Genomic DNA, 24140 nt, shown 5'->3' with positions numbered 1-24140 from the left:
CTGGGGCCAGGACTCTCCAACCACCTTTCTGCTTGGTCAGGTGGCTCTAAGTTAGGATGTGTCAGTGGGAGCCTGAGAGGCTACAGGAAGACGAAGGGACTTGCTTCTTCCCGTCTGCTTCCTGGGGGCTTCCTGTTTGTTTGCCGTTCCCAGGAGCCGGCCCTGCAGTGCCTTCACTCTGCAGCAGCAGGTACCTTTGCAGAGCAGCAGCCAAATTCAGTTTTCAGTTTTCCCCATACTTGCAAACCCCTGTCTCCCACAGAGACATCAGAATCAGCTGGCCCTCTCCTCCTGCAAGGCCTGGGCCCCAGGCCCATAAGGCTCCCCGTATCAGACTCAGAACCTCCCACCAGTCCAGCAGTACCATCTCCTCGGAGTTCTGAGTTGCAGCTCCATAGGACCACTCCTCTAAGTTTCCTCAGCTGAGGGTTGGGAGCAGCTGCCTACAGTTGCTGCCTTTTGATACCTTAAAGTTCTCTTTTTACCTTCAGCTATTAATAACATTATACCTAATGAACAAGCCTTTATATTAAATTCTTTTGGTTCACATAACTGGTGTGTGGTCTCTGTTTCCAAATGTGACCTTGTCTTAGTCAGTTTAGGCTGCTATTACAAGTTACCATAGACTGGGTGGCTAAAACAGCAAACATTTATTTCTCATGGTTCTGAAAGGTAAAGTCCAAGATGAAGGTGCTGGCCTGGTCGGGTCCTGGTGAGAGTCCTCTTCTGGGTTGCAGAAGAAGTTACAACTGCTAACATTGTATGTTCACATGGCAGAAAGAGACCTAGCTAGCTCTCTAGACTCTTCTTCTAAGGGCACTAACCCCATTCATGAGGGCTCCACTCTCATGATCTAATCATGTCCCAAAGGGCCCACTTTCAAATACCATCACATTAGGGGAGTCAGGATTTCAACATATAAATTTTGGAAGGACATAAACATTCAGTCCATCATAGAACCCAACTAATACAGAAAAGAAGTGGGCAATATCTAGCAAAAATGACATGGACTTACACTTTGACCCATCAATACCACTGCTAGTACTCTATGCAGAAAGATACATGATCTTTCTTTGAAATGCTATTCATAATAGCAAAGATTGGAGACAAAAGTCTACCAATGGTACATGCACATAATAGGATATTATAAAGTCATAAAAAGAAATGAGAAAAGGCACTATATACAGCCATGGAGTGATCTCCATGATATGTGGTTAGGCAAAAAAAAAAAAAAAAAAAGGCAAGAGGGAGAAAATGTGTGTAGGATGCTGCTGTTTGTCTAAGAAAGGAAAGAATAAGAACACAGTCACATACTTACTTTTATTAAATTAAGTTGAAGGATAAACCAAAAAAACAAAAAACAAGATACCCATTGGAGGTAGGAAAGAATAGGTTGAAGAAGATTGGGACAGAAGCTAGACTTCTCTACATTTACCTTGTTTTACAGATTTGACTTTAAGAGGTTCTGGTGAACAATTCCACCATGTAGGTGTGTATGTGGAGTGGGAGTCCCCACACCAACAAGCAATTCTTCAACACCAGCTAGGTGTCCTACAAATCAACTGAACACTGACTATACCTGGAGATGGCATCAGATCCCACAGGTTAAAGGCTCCATCCTATAAGACTGTCCCCCTGACACCCCCAACTTTAGACACCAATCACAAGCCCAGGTTATCACCTGTGCTCCTGACCAACCAACAGTAGATTGGAGGCTCCAATGACCTTCAAATTCAATTAACTTGCTAGAATGACTCACAGAACTCAGAGGAACATTTTACTTACGAGATCCATCAATTTATTATAAAAGGATATAACTCAGGAACGGCCAGATGGAATAGACACACAGGGCAAAGTATGGGGAAAGGGCATGGAGCTTCTATGCCCTCTCCAGGCACACCAGTCTTCCCAAATCTCCACATGTTCACCAGTCTGGAACCCTCCAAACCCTGTCCCTTTGGGGTTTATGGAGGCTTCATTACATATACTGGGTTGATTAAATCATTGGCTATGACTGATTCAACCTCCAGCCCCTCTCCCCTCCCTAGAGACCAGGGGTTTGGACTAAAAGTTCCAGCCCTAATCACAGGTTAGCTCCTCTGGCAAACAGGTCCCATCCTTAGGTGCTTTCCGAAAGCCACATCATTAACATAACAAAAGACACCTTTATGCTCTTATCACTCAGGAAATCCCAAGGGTTTTAGGAGCTCTGTGCCAGGATCAGGGACAAAGACCAAACATATGTTTCTTACTACAAATCACAATATCACAACTTTGCAACCATAAAAATCATTTAAATAATCATAAATAATATTTAATTTTTTTAATGATGTATTATATAAACAAATAAACAAAAACTATATCCACCGAAAAGGCAGTGTTTCTACAAAGACCAATCCAACAGCAATGAGGACCCCTAGTGCCCAGGTTATGACTCTAAATACCATTTCCCACTAAGAGGAACCAGGGTTCCTTTGAGAAATGGCAGATTCTAGGTCAGGAGCAGAAAATGTACAAAGCAAGTAAGGAAGCTCTTGTTACACCAGAAAGCAAGAACAGTATCAAGGGACTTCCCTGGTGGTGCGGTGGTTAAGAATCTGCCTGCCAATGCAGGGGACACGGGTTCGATCCCTGGTCAGGAAAGATCCCACACACCATGGAGCTGCTGAGCTCGCACGCCACAACTACTGAAGCCTGAGTGCTCTACGGCCCACGTGCTGCCACTACTGAGCCCATGTGCCACAACTACTGAAGCCCGCGTGCCTAGAGCCCATGCTCCGCAACAAGAGAAGCCACCACAATGAGAAGCCTGCACACCGCAACGAAGAGTAGGCCCCGCTCGCTGCAACTAGAGAAAGCCCACACATAGCAACAAAGACCCAACATAGCCAAAAATAAATTTAAAAAATTTTTTTAAATAATATGTTTAAAAAAAAAGGAACAGTATCAAGGATGACTGAGTTCTGTCAAAAGGACTCAACTTGAAGAGATTCTATTAGAATATCTTCATTTGCAACCCCTAATGATTAATGAGTCTAAACATTGATCATCAATGCCTGCTCACATTCACAAAAAAAGAGAGACAGTCAGATACAGTAAGTCCCCTACATACGAACAATTTCTGTTCCGAGAGCAAGTTCGTAAGTCCAATTTGTTCCTAAGTCCAACAAAGTTAGCCTAGGTAACCAACTAACACAATCGGCTATATACTACTGTACTGTAATAGGTTTATAATACTTTTCACACAAATAATATATAAAAAACAAACACAAAAGATAGAGAACACATTTTTAATCTTACAGTACAGTACCTTGAAAAGTATAGTGGTACAGTACAACAGCTGGCATACAGGAGCTGTCATCGAGTGAACAGGCAAGAAGAGTTACTGACTGGAGGAGGGAGAGGAGGTGGGAGATGGTAGGGCTGAAGGATCGTCAGCAATAGGAGATGGAGGGCAAGCTGCAGTTTCACTCACGCCTGACTTTGATGGAATGCATCTTTGAAATTTTGCAACTGGAAATTTCACAACTTGAAGGTTCATATGTACTGGACTTACTGTATTATATACCTCCTGATAAAAGTACACAGTATCATCTTTGAAGTATTCTTGTGCAAAACATGGGAACCATAATCTAATCAAGCTTCAAGATACATGTATCTATTTGCAGGGGACAGAAGAACATATTAATGACATCATGGAGATGCAATTAGCAAAATCCAGGTGGTAGAACACAATTATTTCTGCAACAAATAAACTACAAGAAAAAAAATAGAGTGTAAATCTGTAACTTAACAGAGAAAAGATAATGGGCCTGATTTAAATAAATTGTTCCAAAAACTTTATAAGACAGGGAAATTTGAACATGGGATATTTTATGATTTTTGGAATTATTTTTAACTTTGTTACGTGATGATACTATAGTTACATTTTTAAAACAAAATATATAATACATGAAATTGTATAAAGACAGGTATTTACTTCAAAACTGTCAGGTTGGGCTTCCCTGGTGGCGCAGTGGTTAAGAATCTGCCTGCCAATGCAGGGGACACAGATTCAAGCCCTGGTCCAGGAAGATCCCACATGTTGCGGTGCAACTAGGCCCATGCACCACAACTACTGAGCCTGTGCTCTATAGCCCGCGAGCCACAACTAATGAGCCCACGCATCACAACTACTGAAGCCCGCGTGCCTAGAGACCATGTTTTGCAATGAGAGAAGCCACCACAATGAGAAGCCCGCGCACAGAAACAAAGAGTAGCCCCTCTCGCTGCAACTAGAGAAAGCCTGGGCGGAGCAGCAAAGACCCAACACAGCCAAAAATAAATTAAAAAATAAAAATTAAAAAAAAAACAAAAACTGTCAGGTGTGAGGAAGAATTGAGTGAGGATATAGAAGAAAGAAAATTGTCCAAGAATTTATAATTGTAGAGTCTGGGTCATGGGTATGTTGACTGAAAAAAAAAACATATGATGTAAAAGTAGTAAGTTTCAGTTTTATTTGGAGATCTTTCTGAGGACAATAGCCCAGAAGACAGCCTCTCAGGTAGCTCTGAGGAACTGCTCTGAAGAGGTAGGGGAGGAACTAGTTTATATATGAATTTTTTGGCTGAAAAATACATGTAGTCAAGCATACATCTTGGCGAAAGGTTACTGCTAATTACAAAAAAAGATATCTCAAGCTAATGACTTTAGTGTTTTTCTGTGAATGGGAAGATGCAAGAATCTGGGGTCGTTGAAATTCTTCCTTAGATATGCATCTTAACTATCTAGTGGCCCCATACCCAAAGCACAGAATGCCATTTTCCCATTTTTCTCCATCCTGAATTCCCCTCAGGCGTGCTAAGACTAGGTGTGCTAAGACTGGGCGTGCTAAGGCGTGGGAGACTGCAGCGGGTTTCCATTTGACCGTTTGGATCAGGGTGACACTCTTTGTTCTTTTTGTTTACAGGTACATGGGGGTTCATTATAACGTTTTTTATGCTTTTTTTATACGTTTATATTTTCCATAATAAAAAGTCCAGGGCTTCCCTGATGGCGCAGCAGTTGGGAGTCCGCCTGCCAATGCAGGGGACGCGGGTTCGTGACCCCGTCCGGGAGGATCCCACATGCTGGGCCCGTGAGCCTTGGCCGCTGGGCCTGCGCGTCCAGAGCCTGTGCTCCGCAACGGGAGAGACCACAACAGTGAGAGGCCCGCGTACCGCAAAAAAAAAAAAAAAAAAGTCCATTTAAAAGGCAAAATCATCTCACGTAAGAACATTTTTGAATGTATCTCTTTGATAACTTTTCCTATTACTTGAGTGATTATTGTACTAGCCAAGTTTTTCATTTCTTCTAGAGTCAACTTTTGGTGATATAATAATGTCAACTTCATGTGTATTTATGTAGATTTATTAAAATAAAAAGCTTAAGCGATACATTTACCACTATGTACAGCTTTGGTTACCTCCAAAATATTTCAGGTGTCAGGGAGAAGGAGAACTGTGATGCTTTTTTTATAATTATTATTAGTGGAGCAATATATCCTATGTGCACAAAATACCTCTTGAGAAATTCAAAGAATACAGATACTTTAAAACAAAGCAAACTCCAGTTAATGATTTTAAAATAAAATATATTACAAATGAAATTATATGATTTTATAAACATGCTTCAAAATTATCAGGGACGGGAAGCAGATATAGAAATAAGAAGACTGGCTATGAGCCAGTTGAACTGAGTGATGTCTATATGGATGCTCATAATACTAATATCTCTACTTTTGTAAATGGCTGAGATTTTTCATTATTTTAAATCTTTTAAATAAAGCGAAATTTAAAAGTTCTAAATTTCCAGCTTTGCAGAATTTGGCACAGCTGCAAGACAAGTTTAATAAACTGAATTTTTTCCCCTCAATGTAAAAACAAAATTACACAACTAAATTTGTGCCTGGTGATTTCAAGCAAACACCACAGCATCCTTCACCTTCCCCAAAAAACACAGATACCTATCAGGGTTTGGGATTTTACCCTACTTACAAGCTAGTAAGAGCCTGTTACTATTTTATGAATATTGGCAGGAGACAGGAGACTCCTAAGTCAAAGAAAAATGTTATTACTCAAGGCACAGCGAGCAGCATGAGCATCAAGTCCTTGCCTCGGGTCCCATGGGGGAGATGTGGAGGGTCCAGAAGGATGTAATACATACAACAGGTTTGTGCTGCAGAAGAGGAGCACTGAGCTTGGGAATTCACTGCTTTTATGGTGATAACAAAGTCTGCACTTTGAACCCACATGTACCCATGACCCAGACTCAACAATCATAAATTCTTAGACAATATTGTTTCATCTATACCCTCATTCAATTCTTCCCCCCACCTAGTAATTTTGAAGCAAATGCCTGACTTTATATAATTTCAGTGCTCAAAGCCGCTCTCTGTAATCACCACCCTAAGGAACGGCCTGGGTAAAGAGTAGTCAGGATCTTGCGTACTTGGCATACCCAGCAAAAATGTGCAGGGCTGCTCAGGGCCCATGAAAGTTTGCCTTCCCCATCAATCTACCTGTTGTCCCTCCACGTCTTGGCTTCTGGCAAAATTCACAAACACATGCCACTCTGTTGACCACTCCGATTAATTTAACCAACAGAGGCTAGAACTAAATCTGTTCAAATGGCCTCATACAGCATTTAATTAAGGTTACTATCAATAGGACTCCAAACAAGCCAAAGTTAGCCTGTAGTATTGACCTCAAATATGCCTTTGGGGGTCCTGGAGTCAGACAACTGGCCCGGGGAGACCAGAGGATTTTATTTCAGACAGTCAGGATGTAGTCTAGTGTAAGGCCAGTCCATTATCCATTACAAGCCATGAAACAGAGTTTACACAGACCTGCTGATCTTTGGTGTCATTGCCAATAATTACAGAAGGCAACAGATAAGCCAAAAAAAAAAAAAAAACACCCAAGACAAAACAAAACAAACAAGCAAAAAAAAAATCCATCCCCAATGGAGAGATATGCTATGGCCCATTTCCTGTCATATGCAAACCCAAACAGGCACAGGTAATTCTGATCAGGTTTTTCATTAAACTTGATTTGGATCAGTCTTAACATTGGTTAAGTCGCACGGGCAGTGTCACTGAGTGGTTGTAGCTGGCATAACCTAAAACCTCTCAAGCATCAGAAAAGCACGTGAATTTATAACAGTCAGAATGAAACAAGGTTGTGCCAGCCCGTGTGTTTGTACCTGCTTAAAGGGGGTCCGTGTTGAGAGCTGCTATCGATGGCATCAGGCACAGCAGAAGAATTAAGAATCAGCCATGTCCACAGAATGTCAGCTGCAGCTGCTATGTGACTCAACTGGCAGTGGTGGATCTAGGGGACAAAGAGGTTATTAATTGCCCCCACCCTTACACATTTTGGGTCTAAAGTGTTCCCATCAGAGGTGCCAGGTTTGTTTAATCTATGAGTCTATAGTATTTCAATTGGCAGACCAGATAGCAGACCAGGCAGCTAACTCATTGGCAATATCCCAAGAATCAATAAAAAAAAATCTTTCATCAAAAGGAGTATTGGCCAGAGTTATGAGAATGGCCTTGAGTTCTGCCCACTATGTGGACAACCACACCAGTTTTCAAGATGGTATATATTGAGCAGCACTTGAACAGCTGAAGCAGCCCGGTGGACACTAACAGGATCCAACTAAGCCAAACCACCAGTGAACAAGGGTTAGGCTTTAAGGAGAACCTCTGTGAGTCAAGGGCCCCATTAAACCAATGGATTTATTTCAGGTTGTATACGTAATGGAGAAGAAACTTTCTCCAAAACAATAGCTGCCCCTTTTTCATATACACTGAGATGCTGTTGGGGCCAGGTCACTGTGTCCTTAACTATACAATCTCCATTTGACAAGCAAGTAGACTGGAACTTTTCCTTATTAGTTGTCAAGTCTGAATTGACCCACCCAAAAGTGGGGACAGCAGGCTGCAGAGTCCTAAGCCCTCTATGCATGGATCAGGCGTTCAGCTTGGCAACACATTAATAGCCACCCCACCTTTTAAAAGGGGTGTACTTAGTGCCTGCATCCGGCAGGTGGCGATGTTGTACTGGGAAATTGCCTCTCTGAGCTGCCACCATTTAAGTCTTTAGAGCTGTGATTTCCATTTCTTCTCAGATTTTATATTCTTTTGGGAGACGGCCGGGAAGAGGACAGAGATTACCTCTCTACACGCCACAGTGCCTGAATGAAAGAATCCCTTCTGGACTTCATGAGCACTTACAATACAAGCATGTACAACATAAATATCAAGTAGATGTTCAGCAGTGAAAGACTCATTATCAAATCATTTTCTGGAAAAAAGTATTAAATAAGTCAGTAGGAGCAGCCTCAGAACAGTAAAATTACTGCTCCTGATTTCCAACACCTCCATCCCCAGGATGGGGAGTTTCTTTACCTGTGTGCACCTAAATCACAGGGCAGCAGCAGGGATCTCCATACTACCATAAGGGAGAAGCAGCCCTGAAAATTTGTGAATAAGGAATTCTAGACCATATGGGAACAGACCAAAGTTCCCTCCTAGAACATTTAAGCACCTCTTCCTTTCTGCAAAGAATTAATAACTTATAATCTCATGGTATCCAATGATTTCATTTAAATAAAATTATATTTGTTTGCACAGGGTTTCAAGCACCAGCTCTGGAATTAAGACCAGGCTTTGTTCAAATCCCAGCATCACCATTTACAAGTTATGTGACCTGAAGCAAATTACATAATCATTCTGAATCTCAGTTTCCTCATCTGTGAAATGGTAACATGCCACCAGATACAAAGTGTTCTCGTAAAGATTCAATGGGACATTTAATCACATTTGGTTTTTATTATTAGCTTTGTTGAGGGGAACGGTGCTTAATTGTGAAGCCAATGGCCAGAGGACCCTGGTTCCCCGGGAAGGCAGCTCAGGAGTTCAGGCATTTAGGCAGTAAGAAAGCGCAAAAATTAAGACTATGAGAGGCATGGAAGGGGATGGTAGTTGGATATCTGTGGGGGGCCAACAGAAGCCTAAGAACTGCCTTTCCTTTTTATGAATGTAGCATTTTTTTGTAGAAGAACAGAAAACATTTATCTCAAACTTCCTCTGGTATGAGGAAGAAATACATTCAGTGATGAACTCAGGCATTCTTGAGTCATACCAAACAGGAATTTCAGAAGGGACCACTTTATACTTCATTCATTGCCATACAGATATCTCCCCTCTACTATGCTAGAGAATACTGAATGGTTCTACTATGCTAGAGAACACTGAACACCAGTGGAGAGCACAGAGTAGAAGGCAGTTAATTAGTCAGCAAACTTGTACTGAGCACCTTCTATGCGCCAGGCTCTGTGTTAGGGGTGATGAGCAAACTGACATTATCCCACCTTCAGGGAGGGTACATTTCCAGCTTGCAGCTCCCTGGGGGCAATCTGCTGAACATGCAAAAGCAGAATCACCTGTAGTATTTAGAGCCCTCAAACTCTGAGCACAGATCCTACTCCTGAACTAATTCTAGGTCGGGGCACAGGAGGCTGTATTTTTAATAAATTCTAACACCCAGTTTGGGAAACACCACTGGTGTTACTCAAAGGGTAGTCAGACCCTCACACTCAGTCTGTCTAAGAGTGCAGTATAGGAATGTGTTTTTTCAATAAACCTCGAGGTTTGAGAACTGCCATGCTAGACTGCCTTTCTCTCTCTCTCTCTCTCTCTCTCTCTCTCTCTCTCTCTCTCTCTTTCCCTTTTCGGCCACGCATGGCATGTGGGATCTTAGTTCCCCTGACCAGGGATCGAACCCATGCCCCCCTGCAGTGGAAGAGCGGGGTCTTAACCACTGGACCTCCAGGGAAGTCCCTAGACTGCCTTTCTCTTACACCACTTCCTTTCTATTAGATAATATGTGTGAAAATGCATCATGACAGCAAAGCATGATGTCAAGTTAGTGGGGTCCAGTTTATACAAGCAGCTGAAGTCAATGTGGAGTATAATGAGGCATTCCTCAGAGCTTAACAAGTCTCTGACCAAAACCTCATGATTCTTTCTCTTTTTTCTTTTTAAATTATTTTATTTATTTATTATTTTTGGCTGCGTTGGGTCTTTGTTGCTGTGAGCGGGCTTTCTCTAGTTGCAGCGAGTAGGGGCTACTCTTCATTGCAGTGTGCAGGCTTCTCATTGCCGTGGCTTGTCTTGTTGCAGAGCATGGGCTCTAAGCGTGCGGGCTTCAGCAGTTGCGGCATGCGGGCTCAGTAGTTGTGGCGCATGGGCTTAGTTGCTCCGCAGCATGTGGGATCTTCCCGGACCAGGGCTCGAACCCGTGTCCCCTGGATTGGCAGACGGATTCTTAACCACTGTGCCACCAGAGAAGTCTTCATGATTCTCTTTATAGTAGCATAAGCTTCTGGCAGGTAAGGCTGATAGAACAGTGCTGTTACCTCACTGAAGGCCCTTCTGCCACTGGCCCCTGGAGCGGATTCATGGTGCCTGAGCAGTTACCACACCTGGAGGGCTTCCTCTCAGAAGGCCCTTAAAGTCTACACATTCCTCTGGGCCACTTGCAGAATCTTTTGTATCATGACCGAAATATTTATTAGGCGAAACTTGTATGAGCATAGTGATATGGTTCTAACCCCCTTAAATGCTTTCTCAACACACCATGAAATCCAAACTCAGGATGTGGGATTCAGGATGAGGAAGAAACTGGATGGGTTGGAGGGGACAGGCAGATGTCTAGAGAAGACACTGAACTGCCCCTTTAGATGTGAAGAATGGCAAGTGCCTTGGGAATACTCAGGTGGTGATGCCCCACAAATGGCTGCTGACAAAGAGTGTGGAGATCTGAAGAGGGTTAAGGTCAATGACAGAGGCAGAGGGGACTTCAGCTGGAAGTTTGCATACAGAGTAAGTAAATGAAGCAGAATTCATCAATGTATGGAGTCACATGTGAAGTGAGAGGAGAAAGAGTGCAGTGAAAGGGCCTAAGAAAGAGGGACCAAATTCAGAAGTGAATCATGAGAGCAGAAGGCTCTAAAGCCAAAGGAGGTTAACATCTCAAGGAAAGACCTGTCAACCAGTGTCAAACACCACAGAGCAGTCAGCAAGGGCAAGAACAGAAGAGAGGTCACTGGATTTGCAATCCGCACATCACTGGTGTCGTTTCCCAGAGCAAAAGAGCAGAGTGATGTGGGAACTATTTCCTTCATGGTTTTGGCCAGAGTGCTTACTAATAAATCTCAATTCCTTTTATAGTTCTGATTTAATTATTTCCTGTCAAGGATTACCAGCTCTTATATTATATGTATGTTATCACTGAACATTAAGAAACTTTGCTTTTTGAAGGGCTCCCTCAGTAAGAACCAAAATGTAGCTGGATGTCTTTTCTCCCTACCCCTCAGCTTTCCCTACACTCTAACTTCCGAGGCGACCCCAGTATTATTTTTCGGGGTTTGTGGTGAGCCTCTGGTATATGGTGGCCACTCAAGGAAAGTTTGCTCAATGAATGTGAATGCAAGGACTTTAGGAAGTGGGTGGGAAGAAAGTCTTCTCCCATACAGTAAATACGTAATATTTACTATAGTAATATGAAATATAGCAAATATGTTCTCTTTCAAAATTAAATATAACCAGGGAATAGCTGTACCCTGCAGTGCAACATGATGAAGTGTGGGCTTAGGAGTCAGATAGAGCTGAGGACTGAATCCCAGCTATGGATGTCTGTAAAACAGGGTCATATTCCTCACTTCATGGGGCAACTGGAGGAACCGAACTAAATAACATATGTAAAGACCCCATCATCGAAGCCTGCAAAGAGTAGGAGCGTGGTAACTAGTAGAGGTCAGTATCAGTATCAGATATTAGTTAGTCATCTTATAAGCTGTTTATTCAGATAAGATAGAAAACGACAATAACTCTCTATATAAGTTGGGCAGGAAAACCTCACCTTTCATCTAGAAAGATCTAATCACCCACATTTACCTCAGCGGGCGCAACTCCAACCAACCTACGGAAAGTAGGTGCGGTGAAGAAGGCCCTCTCAGTGTATGCTGAGCCATTTCTCTGACTTCTGACAGGGTGAACAGCGTACATTAGGAAGAGTTGTTACACGTTAAAAATAAATAAGTTGATTAAACATTGAAACTTTGCACTCCTAGCCACGGAAACGTTGAAGTCCCGCCAGGTCACTCAGCACGCTTTACAAGGCATTAAAGTGGCGATGGGGTGAGGGCAAAAGGGAGAGAGGGGAGGTGACCACACGTACCGGGGTGCCAGATAGGGAAGCCTCCAGCTTGACGGCCAAATCATTTTAAAAAGTGGTATTTTCCCCTCGTCCCTTCGGCTCCCCTCCTAGAGAGCTGGACAGTCACACTCCAAGGCCGAGTGAGCGAGTCCCAGGCCTGGGCCCGCATGGGAGGAGCCTGCCGCTGGCCCCTAGCAACCCTCCCTCCCGCGGGGGGCGAGGTCTCCTTCGCCCCGCAGACCCCGCCCCGCCCCGGCTCCGCCCCTCGGCCGGTGGCCCCGGGGCGACAAGGGGAGGAGCTCGGCGTCTGGAATCGCGCAGCGCAGGGGATCGTGCCCCGCAGCCTGGTTCCCGGCCGCCGGTCGGAGCCTGCAGTGCAGTTCGCGGTAAGTGAGTACGTCGCGGCCCGACCGACGTCCGGCCCCGGGCGGGAGCGCCGGCCGCCCTGGCCCTGGCAGGGTGGGCGCGAGTCCGCGGCGCCCCGGGCACCTTCCCTGAGCCTGGACTGCCCGGACTGCAGCGCGCCGGGCGGCCCGGGGCGGGGATCCGGGGAAGGCCGAGGGGAAAATCGGGGACTAGTTCCTGGGGACTGACCCCTTCGCCCTGTCCCCAGCCTGTGCTGAGCCGAGGACAGGTCTTGGGGACTGGAAATGGCTCTCCTAGGCCTTCTTTGTCTGGGCTGTGCGGGCCGCCCAGAGTCCACGCTGAGACTGTTCCGGCCGACTGAACTGGGGAGTCCTAACCTCAGGGAGGGTGTGCGGGCCTCACCGGGGAGTCCTCGCCGAGCTGGGGGTGGCGGGATAGGGAAATCCTCAGAGGTTCTGACACATGGGGGAAAACACACCAAGTGGTAAGAGGAAAACGGAGTGCGGGGGGAAGAGACCCTCGGTGGAAGGGGTGGGGATAGAGCCCATCCTAATAGATTCAGAGATCCAGGAAGGAGCACGGGCTGCCTTAACTAATTCAGCCAGCACATCAGAATGGCACATCTTCCTTCCTGCCACATACATAACCCTCCTTACATTGGGGGGGGGGGGGGGTGTGTGTGTGTGTGTGTGTGTGTGTGTGTGTGTGTGTGTGTGTGTGTGTGTGTGTGTGTGTGTGTGTGTGTCTTGGCGGGGATGGGGGTAGGGAGTCGGGGACAGCCTCTAGGGTAGCAGTTCTCAAACTTTTCTGGGGGCGGTGCTCAAAAACCCCTTTAGACTCTTAAAAATCAGTATACTAAGGAACTTTTATGTGGGTTATATATTTCAATATTTGCCAAATATAACTAAAACTGAGAATATTTTACTATATTTAGTAATGCATTTAGACATAATACTGGACGTATTGTACATAACGTATCTTTATGAAAATAACCATCCTTTTCAAAACAGAACGTTACTGAGATGAGTGACATTGTATTAATTATATTTTTGCAAATCTCTTTAATGTCAGGTTTAAGAGACAGCAGCTAGATTCCTTTTTTGTTTTTCATTTGCTTTTTCATCAGCTAGATTCTTATATCTGCTTCTGCATTCAGTCTGTTGCAGTATTACATGTCATATAGCCTCTGGAAAACTCCACTGTGTACTCCAGAAAATGTGAGAGTGAAAATGTCAAATAGCATCTTGGCATTGTTACGAAAGTGTTTTTTTTCTTTTTTTTTGTGGTACGCGGGCCTCTCACTGTTGTGGCCTCTCCCGTTGCGGAGCACAGGCTCCGGACGTGCAGGCTCAGCGGCCATGGCTCACGGGCCCAGCCGCTCCGCGGCATGTGGGATCTTCCTGGACCGGGGCACGAACCCACGTCCCCTGCATCGGCAGGCGGACTCTCAACCACTGAGCCACCAGGGAAGCCCCGAAAGTGGTTTTGACTTTGTGGATCCCTAGAGTCCCCTGCACCACACTTTGAGAGCCACCGGTGTAGGAAATGCTTCAGAGGCTTAAATCATTGGGCCTGCTTCTTGTTTGTGATCCTTCCTCTGAATGGAAACACACACCATGCATGGATGGTTAACCTCTGGTAGTTGCAACCAAGCTTGACCCCACTCTGCAAACCAAGAACTAGGTCCCCACATAAGGCATGATGAGCCCTGCTGGCCTCCTGAAAACTGGCAAGGCTCTCAGATGCCTTTGGTTATTTCTGTTCCTGCAGAGGTGACCTGTGCGTAAGTCCAGACTGTAGCAGTGATGTGGCACACAGGACCCACGCATTCGGAGACGTGCCCATGGGGACCCCATGCCAAGTGTGGAGGGGTTTGTGTGAGAGTTTGCAAGTGTTTGAGAAGTGATTTGCAAAAGAACAGGGAGGCGTGTTGTTGCCTTCCTGTCCTCCATGATCATTTCTGTTTGTGGTTGAGCAGCCTTGAGTTTATTGGAATATGACTGGTGAATAAGAGCACCCAGCCTTGGTGCTCTTTCACTTTCCACTTTCAGAGGGGTGTCCCTGTGAGTGGTCCTTCCTCAGCCTCTGCCAGAGCCCAGTGCCCTGCATGCTGCTGTGTGGTAGGTGGGATCACTCACTGGATTCCTTCCGTGGCTCCTTGTTCTGTCAGCACAAATTCCAGATAGAAATTACATACATATTTAGCCTTATAAATGTTTGGAAGACAGACATACCAAACTATCAACAGTAGCCAGTTCTGGACAGTGGAGTCGGAAGGAAGGCAGGGAAATTATCTTTGTTACTCTTTGTGGTAACATATGTCTGCCTGCCTTGCAGCATTCATGTCTTGCTTTTACAACCTGAAAACAAAACAAAAAACTAAAATCCCAACAACCTATACTTTTTCAAGGAAGATAGGATTATTTCTGTTAGAATGTTACCATCACTCCCTCTCTCCTGCTAAAACAAATTACTGCATCCTATTTCTAAACTAGTATATATGATACTAGTATATATTAACTCAAAGTAATATTGAGAGAGAGAGCCCTCTCAGACCAAAGCATTTTACTGAACAATATTTGTTTGACGTAAGCCCCTGTCCAAGGTTAGAAGCACCAGATCAGACTTTTTTTAAAAAATTTTTGAATTTTATTTTATTTATTTTTTTATACAGCAGGTTCTTATTAGTCATCCATTTCATACACATCAGTATATACATGTCAATCCCAATCGCCCAATTCATCACACCACCACCCCCCTGCCACTTTTCCCCCTTGGTGTCCATATGTTTGTTCTCTACATCTGTGTCTCCATTTCTGCCCTGCAAACTGGTTCATCTGTACCATTTTTCTAGGTTCCACATATGTGTTAATATACGATATTTGTTTTTCTCTTTCTGACTTACTTCACTCTGTATGACAGTCTCTAGGTCCATCCACACAGATCAGACTGTTTTCTAATGGACTACTGTGCAGCCCTTAAACTGATGTTGTAAAACGCTGTTTCATTAAATGCCATGAAGTACAGTTTTAAAATTGAAAAACATGTTACCCAAGACTGTGATCCTACCGTGACGAGGAGAGAAAGCATGTGCGTGTATATACAGATGTGCACACGCGTGGACAGAGGCAAAGGATGTGCCAAACGCTGGGTGGTTTTTCTCTTGGTGGCGGGGTACAGTGGGTTTTTAATTCTCTTCACTTTGCTTATTAATATTTTCTAGCAAGTACTAAACAAATATTAAAATTGACTTGACCGGACTTCCCTGGTGGCGCAGTAGTTAAGAATCCGCCTGCCAATGCAGGGGACACGGGTTCGAGCCCTGGTCCGGGAAGATCCCACATGCCACGGAGCAACTAAGCCTGGGTGCCACAACTACCGAGCCTGTGCTCTAGAGCCCGCGAGCCACAACTACTGAGCTCCCGCGCCACAACTACTGAAGCCTGCGCACCTAGAGCCTGTGCTCCACAACAAGAGAAGCCACCACAATGAGAAGCCCGCGCACCGCAACAAAGAGTAGACCCCCCCTCGCCGCAACTAGAGAAAGCCCACGCGCAGCAACGAAGACCCAACGCAGCCAAATATAAATAAATAAAATTAAAAAATTTTAAAAAAATTTGACTTGACCAAAAATAACTCCTACAGTTATTTGTACATTGAGGGCAACATAGTTGGCTTCGTTTTTCTTAGACTGACTTAGCACCAACTTGGCCAGTAGCAGACCCCTGCTACTCCCTTCCTCCCAGTGGGAAATTGAGAAAGAAGTATGGAGCGAGAGGCATGGGGAACCGAAAACAGCCCTTAGTTATGTTGTGCAGTATCTACTTCTGCCTGTGGAGTCAGCTGCAGCCTCAGCCCTGCCTGTTCCCTCCAACTGACCTAGAGGTTAGAATGTTCTTATCGGATCAGCACCATCACCTGAGAAGCCATCAGCTGACCAGACTGAATGGCCTTCATTTCTTTTTTAGCCATTTTTAATGGAAAATTGCAGACATCCAAAGAAGTGGAGAGTATACCCCCCCCTCCGGCTTCAACAATTATGAACATTAGCATTTGACCGATCTTGTTTCATCGGGACCTTTCCTCAAACTCACTTCTTTTTTTCCCTCTTCCAGGAGTTAGCATCTTCATTTTCAACTGTATAAACTAACAAAGTATCTTTGTTATGTCTTTTAGTAACAAGCATGTACTAACTGCTTTAACAAAATCTTAAAACTTCTGTCCTAATGTCAGCACAACCAAACCCCCGGGCAGACTTCGAACACTTGCTGCGTGGTCCCCCTTCTCTGCTTCTGCATTTCCTCTCTTCTCTGCTTCTAGGCTAAATCAGTCTTCCCTCTTTCCTTCTTCCAATTCTCCTCTGTTAAGCCTTTCTCAACTCCCTTAGTTATAGCTGTCACTTTCCTCTGACCTCTCTTATGACCCTTAGCATATTACAGTTCTTTGTGAGCTTATCTCAGTCTCCTTAGATCATAATCTTCGTGTAAAACAAGACTTTCCTTATCTCCCTTTCTCCTATGCTACTTAAAAATGCTTAATGCAAAGAAGATGCTCAAGAAATAGATGCTAAATTAATTTAAATTGATTAAGTTCATTGGAGAAAAATTTTGATTACAAAAGAAATGCATTATGTTCAAAGGAAAAATTTCAGATATTGCCTAGGACCACGGACATTTTATCTCACCTGCAAGATTTTTGAAGATTTTAAAGTACTGCAATAAAAAGAATCTTCAATTTGAGCCAGTATAAAGAAGACATCTTTTTTTTTTTTTTTGAGGAAAATGGTCTTTATGGTCTTTTGTCATTTTTTTCACATATATCTGGAGCGTTTAGGTCTTCTCTTATTCTAGAATGCTTTTTTTCCCTTGGTAGGGAAGAGTGACTCTGACAACATTAGAATATCTATTATGTTTTAAGATGTAGGTTTAAATCTTCAGTAGAAGAAACTGGCTATGTTTAGGGTCCACATGCCCCATGAAGTAAGTTGGTATCAATCTCATGAATAACAGCAGCTCACAGGTATAGAGTTGCTCCCAGTGTACACCATCTTTTCATCTATTGCCTCCTTTAATTATCACAGTGGCCCTTGTGAGCTGGGCAGGGCAGTGCAGGGCAGCTATTGTTGCCTTAAATCTGCAAAGAAGTAAACTGAGGCTTAGGCAGATAGAGTGAATCTTGTCTACGGCAGAAAGTGGCAGAGTCTGATTTTAAGTGTAGATTGGAAACCAAAGGGCTTTGGGATTGGATGTTGGGAACATGCAAAGACGGGAAACTCTCTCTCTCCAAGCACTACATATATTTGGGAGCCAGACCAGGTTCTCGAAGTAAGTGTGTATATCCCACTGCGTAGAACTATCAAAGTGATATCACACTCTCTGAGCCAATCACTTCCCAGATTCCTCAGGTTCTGCTTTAGTCTTTGTCGTAGAAGTCAATCCACTTTCTGATGAATTGGCAAGGCTGCTGTGCGTGCGTGCTGCTGGGGTTCTCTCTCATTCTCTTTTCGTGACTTAAGAAGAAATCTGGGGAAGCCCATCTTTGAACAGTGTGAACTGCCTGAGCTGTTGCTCAGACTGACATGTATGGAACACTTAATTATTCCTTAACCTCGTCATCCTTTCATGACCATTACTGTAAAATTACAAAGCAAATTGTACACATTGTGGCCTAGTTCATGAAGAAGGCATGTTGGTCGAAGACAGTGTCCTCCTACAGGATTGCCAGGTTTGAATTTTTGGTTGAGAAGCGGAGAAGGAAACGAATCATTGTGGACAGTTGGTTACATGCAAGAGCTACGCAGATACGTGCAGGACAGTTCTATAATAGTGGTGGGATAAAGACCAGCCTCCAGACTGGTCTTAAGAATTGCTATGTTTCATAAAAGCCTTATTTGCTTAGATAAGGAATCAGTTACATTTTAAGGGTTGGTGATGCCTGGTGATGGGTTTTTGACATCAACCCATACTTTAAAGGTTATCTGTCATACAAATTTTCCCAAAATCAAGGATATTTTAGGGGAAATTAGAGGTTGACTATCTAGTCCTCGCATATATACCTTACAGTTTGAAGACTGTTTTAAAGTGCGATTTAACTTTTTTAATCCATTTGGTGAATGTGGGTTTTGGGATGAGGAGTGGCTATAAAATGCTATGCCTATTTGGAAGCAGCAGGGTGCGAGGAAGTTGGCCCTGACATCAGGGGCCCTGGGTTTCACTCCCAATCTGGCCACTTACCAGCCACAGGGCATTGGCAAGTTACCCTCTCTGATCCTCAGTCTTCTCATCTGTATAATGGGATGGTAGTCCCTATCTCACAGTTGCTGAGGGACCATATTAGACAATGTGGATAAGATATCTGGCACTCCACGGGCACTCGGCACATGTCAGCAGGCTGCAGTGCCTATGGGGTGATATAGTACTCATGGCAGAATGCCTGTCCAAACTTCTCTCAGCCCAGACCTCCTGAGCTCCTGGCACATATATGCCGCTGCCTGCTGTTCCTCTTCATCCCAAATTCCCCATGTCTAAAACCAACATCCCGGTTCCCATTGTGGTCATTGGCTCTGCCAGTTTGCTCAAATGAGGAACACAGGAGCTATCCCAGATCTCTCTTTCTCACCCACCCTCAGTCCATTCTCCTTTCTTAACTCTCCCTGGGATTTATTGCCCCTGCCCCCTTCTTCCGACTTGATGACTGTAATAGCACCATAACCTGCCTCCCTGACACCCATCTAGCATCCTTCTCCCAAGTCAGCTCTTAACCACTACCAGAGTGAAAATCAAATCAGGTCTTGAAGATTCCAGCTTAGAATCTTTTAATGTGCTTCCCTGTCTTCAGGATAAACCCGAGCCTTTCTGCGAGGTCCCTCATGATGTGGACCCCGCCCCTCCCTTTCCCTCTCCTCTTACCCTGCCCGTCGTGAACCCTGTCCTTCGTCCACATGGAACTGCCTTATGGCTCCCACAGGGTCACGCTTCCGCACATTTTTTTTTTTTTTTGCGGTACGCGGGCCTTTCACTGTTGTGGCCTCTCCCGTTGCGGAGCACAGGCTCCAGACGTGCAGGCTCAGCGGCCATGGCTCACGGGCCCAGCCACTCCGCGGCATGTGGGATCTTCCCGGACCGGGGCACGAACCCGTGTCCCCTGCATCGGCAGGCGGACTCTCAACCACTGCACCACCAGGGAAGCCCTTCCGCACCTTTACATGTGCTGTTTTCTCTGCCCGGAATATTTTTCCCCCGACTCCTTCCCTCAGTGTAGTTCTGGAAGGCTTGTGCATGGCGTGCCTGTCCCCGGAGGTCTTCCTGACCCCCCTCCCATGCTGGATTAGGTGCTATCCCTAGATGCTTCTCTTTTTTTTGCCTGCACCGTGCAGGCTCTTAGTTCCCCAACCAGGGATCGAACCCGTGCCCCCTGCAGTGGAAGCTCGGAGCCCTAACCACTGGACCACGAAGGAATTCCAGCACCCCTAGGTGCTTCTTTATCGCTCTCCATCCACTGCTGCTGTAGCATGGACTGCTTGATAGTCTCATAAACTCCTGACCAGTCTGTGTGTGACTGAAGAGCAAGCGGACTCATCTCTTTTTCCCATCAATGTCAAATCAGTGTCTATCAATGTCAAATGTATGAATGAATCTGGGTCAGTCCCTTTTCTTAGACAAGCCGGCGAGGCCCAGGTAGTAGATGTGTCATGGTCGAATGCTGCTCTATTACTTGTCACATCTTTGACCCAATGAAATGGCCATTGCATGTAGATGCCATGCCACTCTGTGGGGCGCTGAGATGGGACTAGAGCATCATTGCTTAAGAGCTGGGCTTAAGGCCAGATGGACGTTCCCTCCATCTGGGTTGAGTTCCCTCTCAGCACGCCTGCAGTTTGGCTGCAGCTTCCCAGCTCCTAACCACATGGCTATACCACTGCGGGGAAAGAACGTGCTGGTCAGAAAACAGGAGCTTCAGGTCCTCCCGGCAGCTGCCTTTCTTCTCGAAAACCAAGAAACGTAGGCTTATACCACAAGCTTCTGGGAACTCTACTAGTACGAGTCATCATTCTTGGGTCTGAGCAGTGCTGAAGTGGGTTGGGGTAGATGACCTCAGAAACATGGTGAATTCATGGAGAGAAATGCTGCCCTGTGAGACCTCCGGCAGCCTGACACCCAGCCTTTCGTGGTGACACTCTTTCTAATTCCTAAAATTTGAGTTAGAAAAGTTTGTTACCAAGGATCTATGAAATGAGTTTGGAGCTTGAGGAAATCATGCCACTCTTAAAGGATGGCTATCGACGAGGCCTGCTCTGTAATGCTAGTAACAACTACAGTTGCTGCCCCCTCACACCCCCTACTCTTAGGACTTAGATGCAGTAGGACTTCGGGGCTCTGCAGGCATCATTTTTGAAGCCCTGCTGACAATGGTGGGTTGCTGCAGGGTAGGGGACCCACAGTCTGAGAAGGGGCTGAGGACTGGCCTTAAAGAGGAGAGGATGGAGCTTCCCTGGTGGCGCAGTGGTTGAGAGTCCGCCTGCCGATGCAGGGGACGCGGGTTCGTGCCCCGGTCCGGGAAGATCCCACATGCCACAGAGCGGCTGGGCCCGTGAGCCATGGCCGCTGAGCCTGCGCGTCCGGAGCCTGTGCTCCGCGACGGGAGAGGCCACAACAGTGAGAGGCCCGCGTACCGGAAAAAAAAAAAAAAAAAAAAAAAGAGGAGAGGATGAGGTCAGGAGCTGAGGACTGGCCAGGACACCTGGTTCTGAGGGGGTCCTGCCCTGCTTCTTCCTTTACTTTCTGGACAAATGTTTCATGACCCCACAAAGACTTTCCTTTCTCAGTGCATCTCTGGAATAATAAATCTGAAGTTCAGCAAGACTTTTTGTGAAACTCTGTTTATATTAGTTCATAGTAATACCAGAAAATAAAGGTAACTATTTCTGTTCTTTGGAGTTTGTGCTACTGCAGTTAATTTAAAATGAGCTTAAAGGATGTGTCAGGGAAGTTTTCTCTTGGGAATTTCATACGATGTTGTGCTGTCTTGGCCACTGAGCACAGCACAGTGCTGGGGCAGGAGCTGCTTGATCAGACAGTGCCGTGGTCACGGCTCTGGTCCCCCAAATCCTGACCATTACCTTTGGCAGTGGCTATGGACATCTGCTGAGTGAGTCATGATCATTTTTATGATACATCCTGAAAATTTCCAGTGTTACTTAATGAAGTTCAGGGAAACAGAAGGGTTAGATTTCAGGAAGTAGCTACTTTTTAAATGGCAACTTAATGTTTTCATAGTATGAGTTAATATCTTACCAAACCTAAATTCTGATGTTGGAAATGTACAATTTAAACGAAGTGTAAAGTTAGGAGAGTACTTTGTCCTTAGTCAGAGTTCCTACAGTAGCTGACTCTGCCACTCCCCACCTCAATCTTTTCCTTTTCTGCCCTCGCTCACTCTGCTCTGGCCTCCTTGCCTTCTCTCAGACCCACCTCAGGACCTTTGCACATGATCTGACCCCTCCTCAAGATTGCGCTGAGCTTGCCCCCTCACTTCCTTCAAGCTCGTTCTCAAGTGGCTCCATATCAGTGAGGCCTTCTTTGATCTCCTGATACGCTTCACGGCGACACTCCTTAGTGCCCTGTCCTGCTTTATCCACAGAACTGGTCACAGTCTAATGTTCTGCTTCTATGTTTGTTTACTGTTTAGTCCATCTACCTCCACTGAAATGGAAGCACCATGAGGGGGCTTTGTCAATTTTGTTCCCGGGTTCATCCCTGGTGCCTAATACAGTTCCCGGCACACATTACACAGTTAACATAAATATGTGTTGAACAAATGAATGAATGAAACAGAATTTTTTCACCCAGAAGGGACTTTTTAGATCATCAAGTAACCTTATATTACAGACTGGGAAACTGAGGCACAGAAAGTTTATGTGGCTTATTCAGAATGAAACTGAATCATTTAAAAACTGTTATAGCTCTTTTTAGAACTCTAGGAATATATGTGGAGCATTCTGGTCAGTGGTCCAGGATGAGTTAGTGAAAACAGACTGATAACTTAAAATTTTAGCAAAAAGTGACAAGTTATTGTGTGATGGCAAAGCTTTTTGAAAGCAGAGTCTTGTTGACTTTTGTGGTGTAAAGTGCACTTTGCATTAATTAGTGCCCAAGAAAAATGTGTTGATGGATTTGGTTATACTGTCATAATGTCATTCTTTCTCTAAGACCCTCCTTCTGCACTGAGACAGGAGGGACAGGGGCAAGGCACAACCTTTAAAAGAATGACATATCCTGAGGATATGACAAAAACTCGTTAAAACCAACTAGGTCCAAGATGGCAGAAGATTTAACTTCCCGTAGACCTTGAGCCTCATTATACACTCATTGTAATATATTAGCATATGCTAAACAACACACAGACAGGCACCATGACAGTTCTGAGGCCAACCATGAAAGGCCAAAAGGTGGGTGGTGCCCTAATTCCTGGAAATCCCCGCCCCCTCTCCAAGATAGAATATTCCACTTGTTAGCTATGAAATTGCCCAGCACATAGAAACTAACCAGCCCCACATTTCAGGGGCTGCTCTCACTTTCCAAGAGGACCCCACCCCTGGGGCTGCTTCTTTCTGTGGAGTGTGTACCTCTGTAAATAAACCCACTTTCACTTTACTATGGCTCACTCACTTGGCCAGCCATCCCAAGGACTCTAGGCCTGGGACATGACCATTCTCTCATGCCCCATTTTCCCTACAACAGTACTACTCTTTTTCCATTTTTGTTTTTTTTTTTTCCTTTCTTTCTTTTTCATTCTCTCCCAAAATATACAATTGCACTTATGGCTTTAAAATTCTTTTGGTTACAAGTATCACATTTAAGAGATTTTTGTGTTGTTTTTGGTGTGTGTGTATTTTTTTTTCAATACTTTTATGAACAGCTAAGAAGATCAAAGAAGTGACTTGGTCTCTGGGAAAATTCAGAGCTATTCAGCTATTCCATTTTTCCAGATGCGTCTGCAACAAATAAAGCAAAGAACTAATATTTCTAGTTCTACGCTTTGTAAAAGAACCGAGTTGACAAGCCATGGTGGTTTGAGGGCCTGAATGGTTCTGACCTCAATCTTGTTTATAGACATCCTTGGAATCTCACTTTTGACAAAAAGTTGTTTATAAGTAGCATGATGTTTAGATACACAACAGTTTGGGGGTGGGACCAATTAATTTCTCTTTAAACAGAAAAAAATGAAGCACAGCTAATCTTTTTAGTGAACTGAAGTAAACCCTAAAAGATGCAGTGATACTGCTTTAACTTCGGAGTTGGAAGCCATGAAAATTCAGGGAGGGTATATTTAGGAAAATGTGAGAAGAGAGGAAGAGAGGTGGGTAAACCACATGAATACAGAAGAAACCTCTTTCTGTTGTTAGCATAGATTTAAAAAAAATCTACTCTTGTGTGTCTTTAGATATCCTAAATAAACAGTTCTGAGGGTGTGTTGTCTGTACTTTAGACCACACAGAGCAGTGATTCTCAACTAATCACCTGAAGGCTCTTT

At 44.6% G+C, this 24140-nt stretch overlaps 1 protein-coding gene and 1 long non-coding RNA gene across 2 annotated transcripts in view; one reads left to right on the top strand and one right to left on the bottom strand.

Annotated features, from left to right (window-relative positions):
- Positions 1-12402, bottom strand: part of LOC141278867 (uncharacterized) — an 89004-nt gene extending 76602 nt beyond the window's left edge. The window contains exons 1-2 of the long non-coding RNA XR_012332262.1: positions 12264-12402; positions 7222-7349 (exon numbers count right to left, since the gene is read on the bottom strand). This is a non-coding gene — a long non-coding RNA (uncharacterized lncRNA). The remainder of the gene's footprint in view (positions 1-7221; positions 7350-12263) is intronic.
- A 106-nt stretch (positions 12403-12508) lies between these two features.
- Positions 12509-24140, top strand: part of ACO1 (aconitase 1) — a 59219-nt gene continuing 47587 nt past the window's right edge. The window contains exon 1 of the mRNA XM_019934929.3: positions 12509-12628. The gene's annotated coding sequence lies outside the window, so the exon portion shown is untranslated. The remainder of the gene's footprint in view (positions 12629-24140) is intronic.

The sequence above is a fragment of the Tursiops truncatus genome, chromosome 6 (genome assembly GCF_011762595.2).
Source record: "Tursiops truncatus isolate mTurTru1 chromosome 6, mTurTru1.mat.Y, whole genome shotgun sequence".
Lineage (NCBI taxonomy): Eukaryota > Metazoa > Chordata > Mammalia > Artiodactyla > Delphinidae > Tursiops > Tursiops truncatus.
Note: the sequence above shows the minus strand (reverse complement) of the source record. Positions and strands in the feature narration are given on the sequence as shown.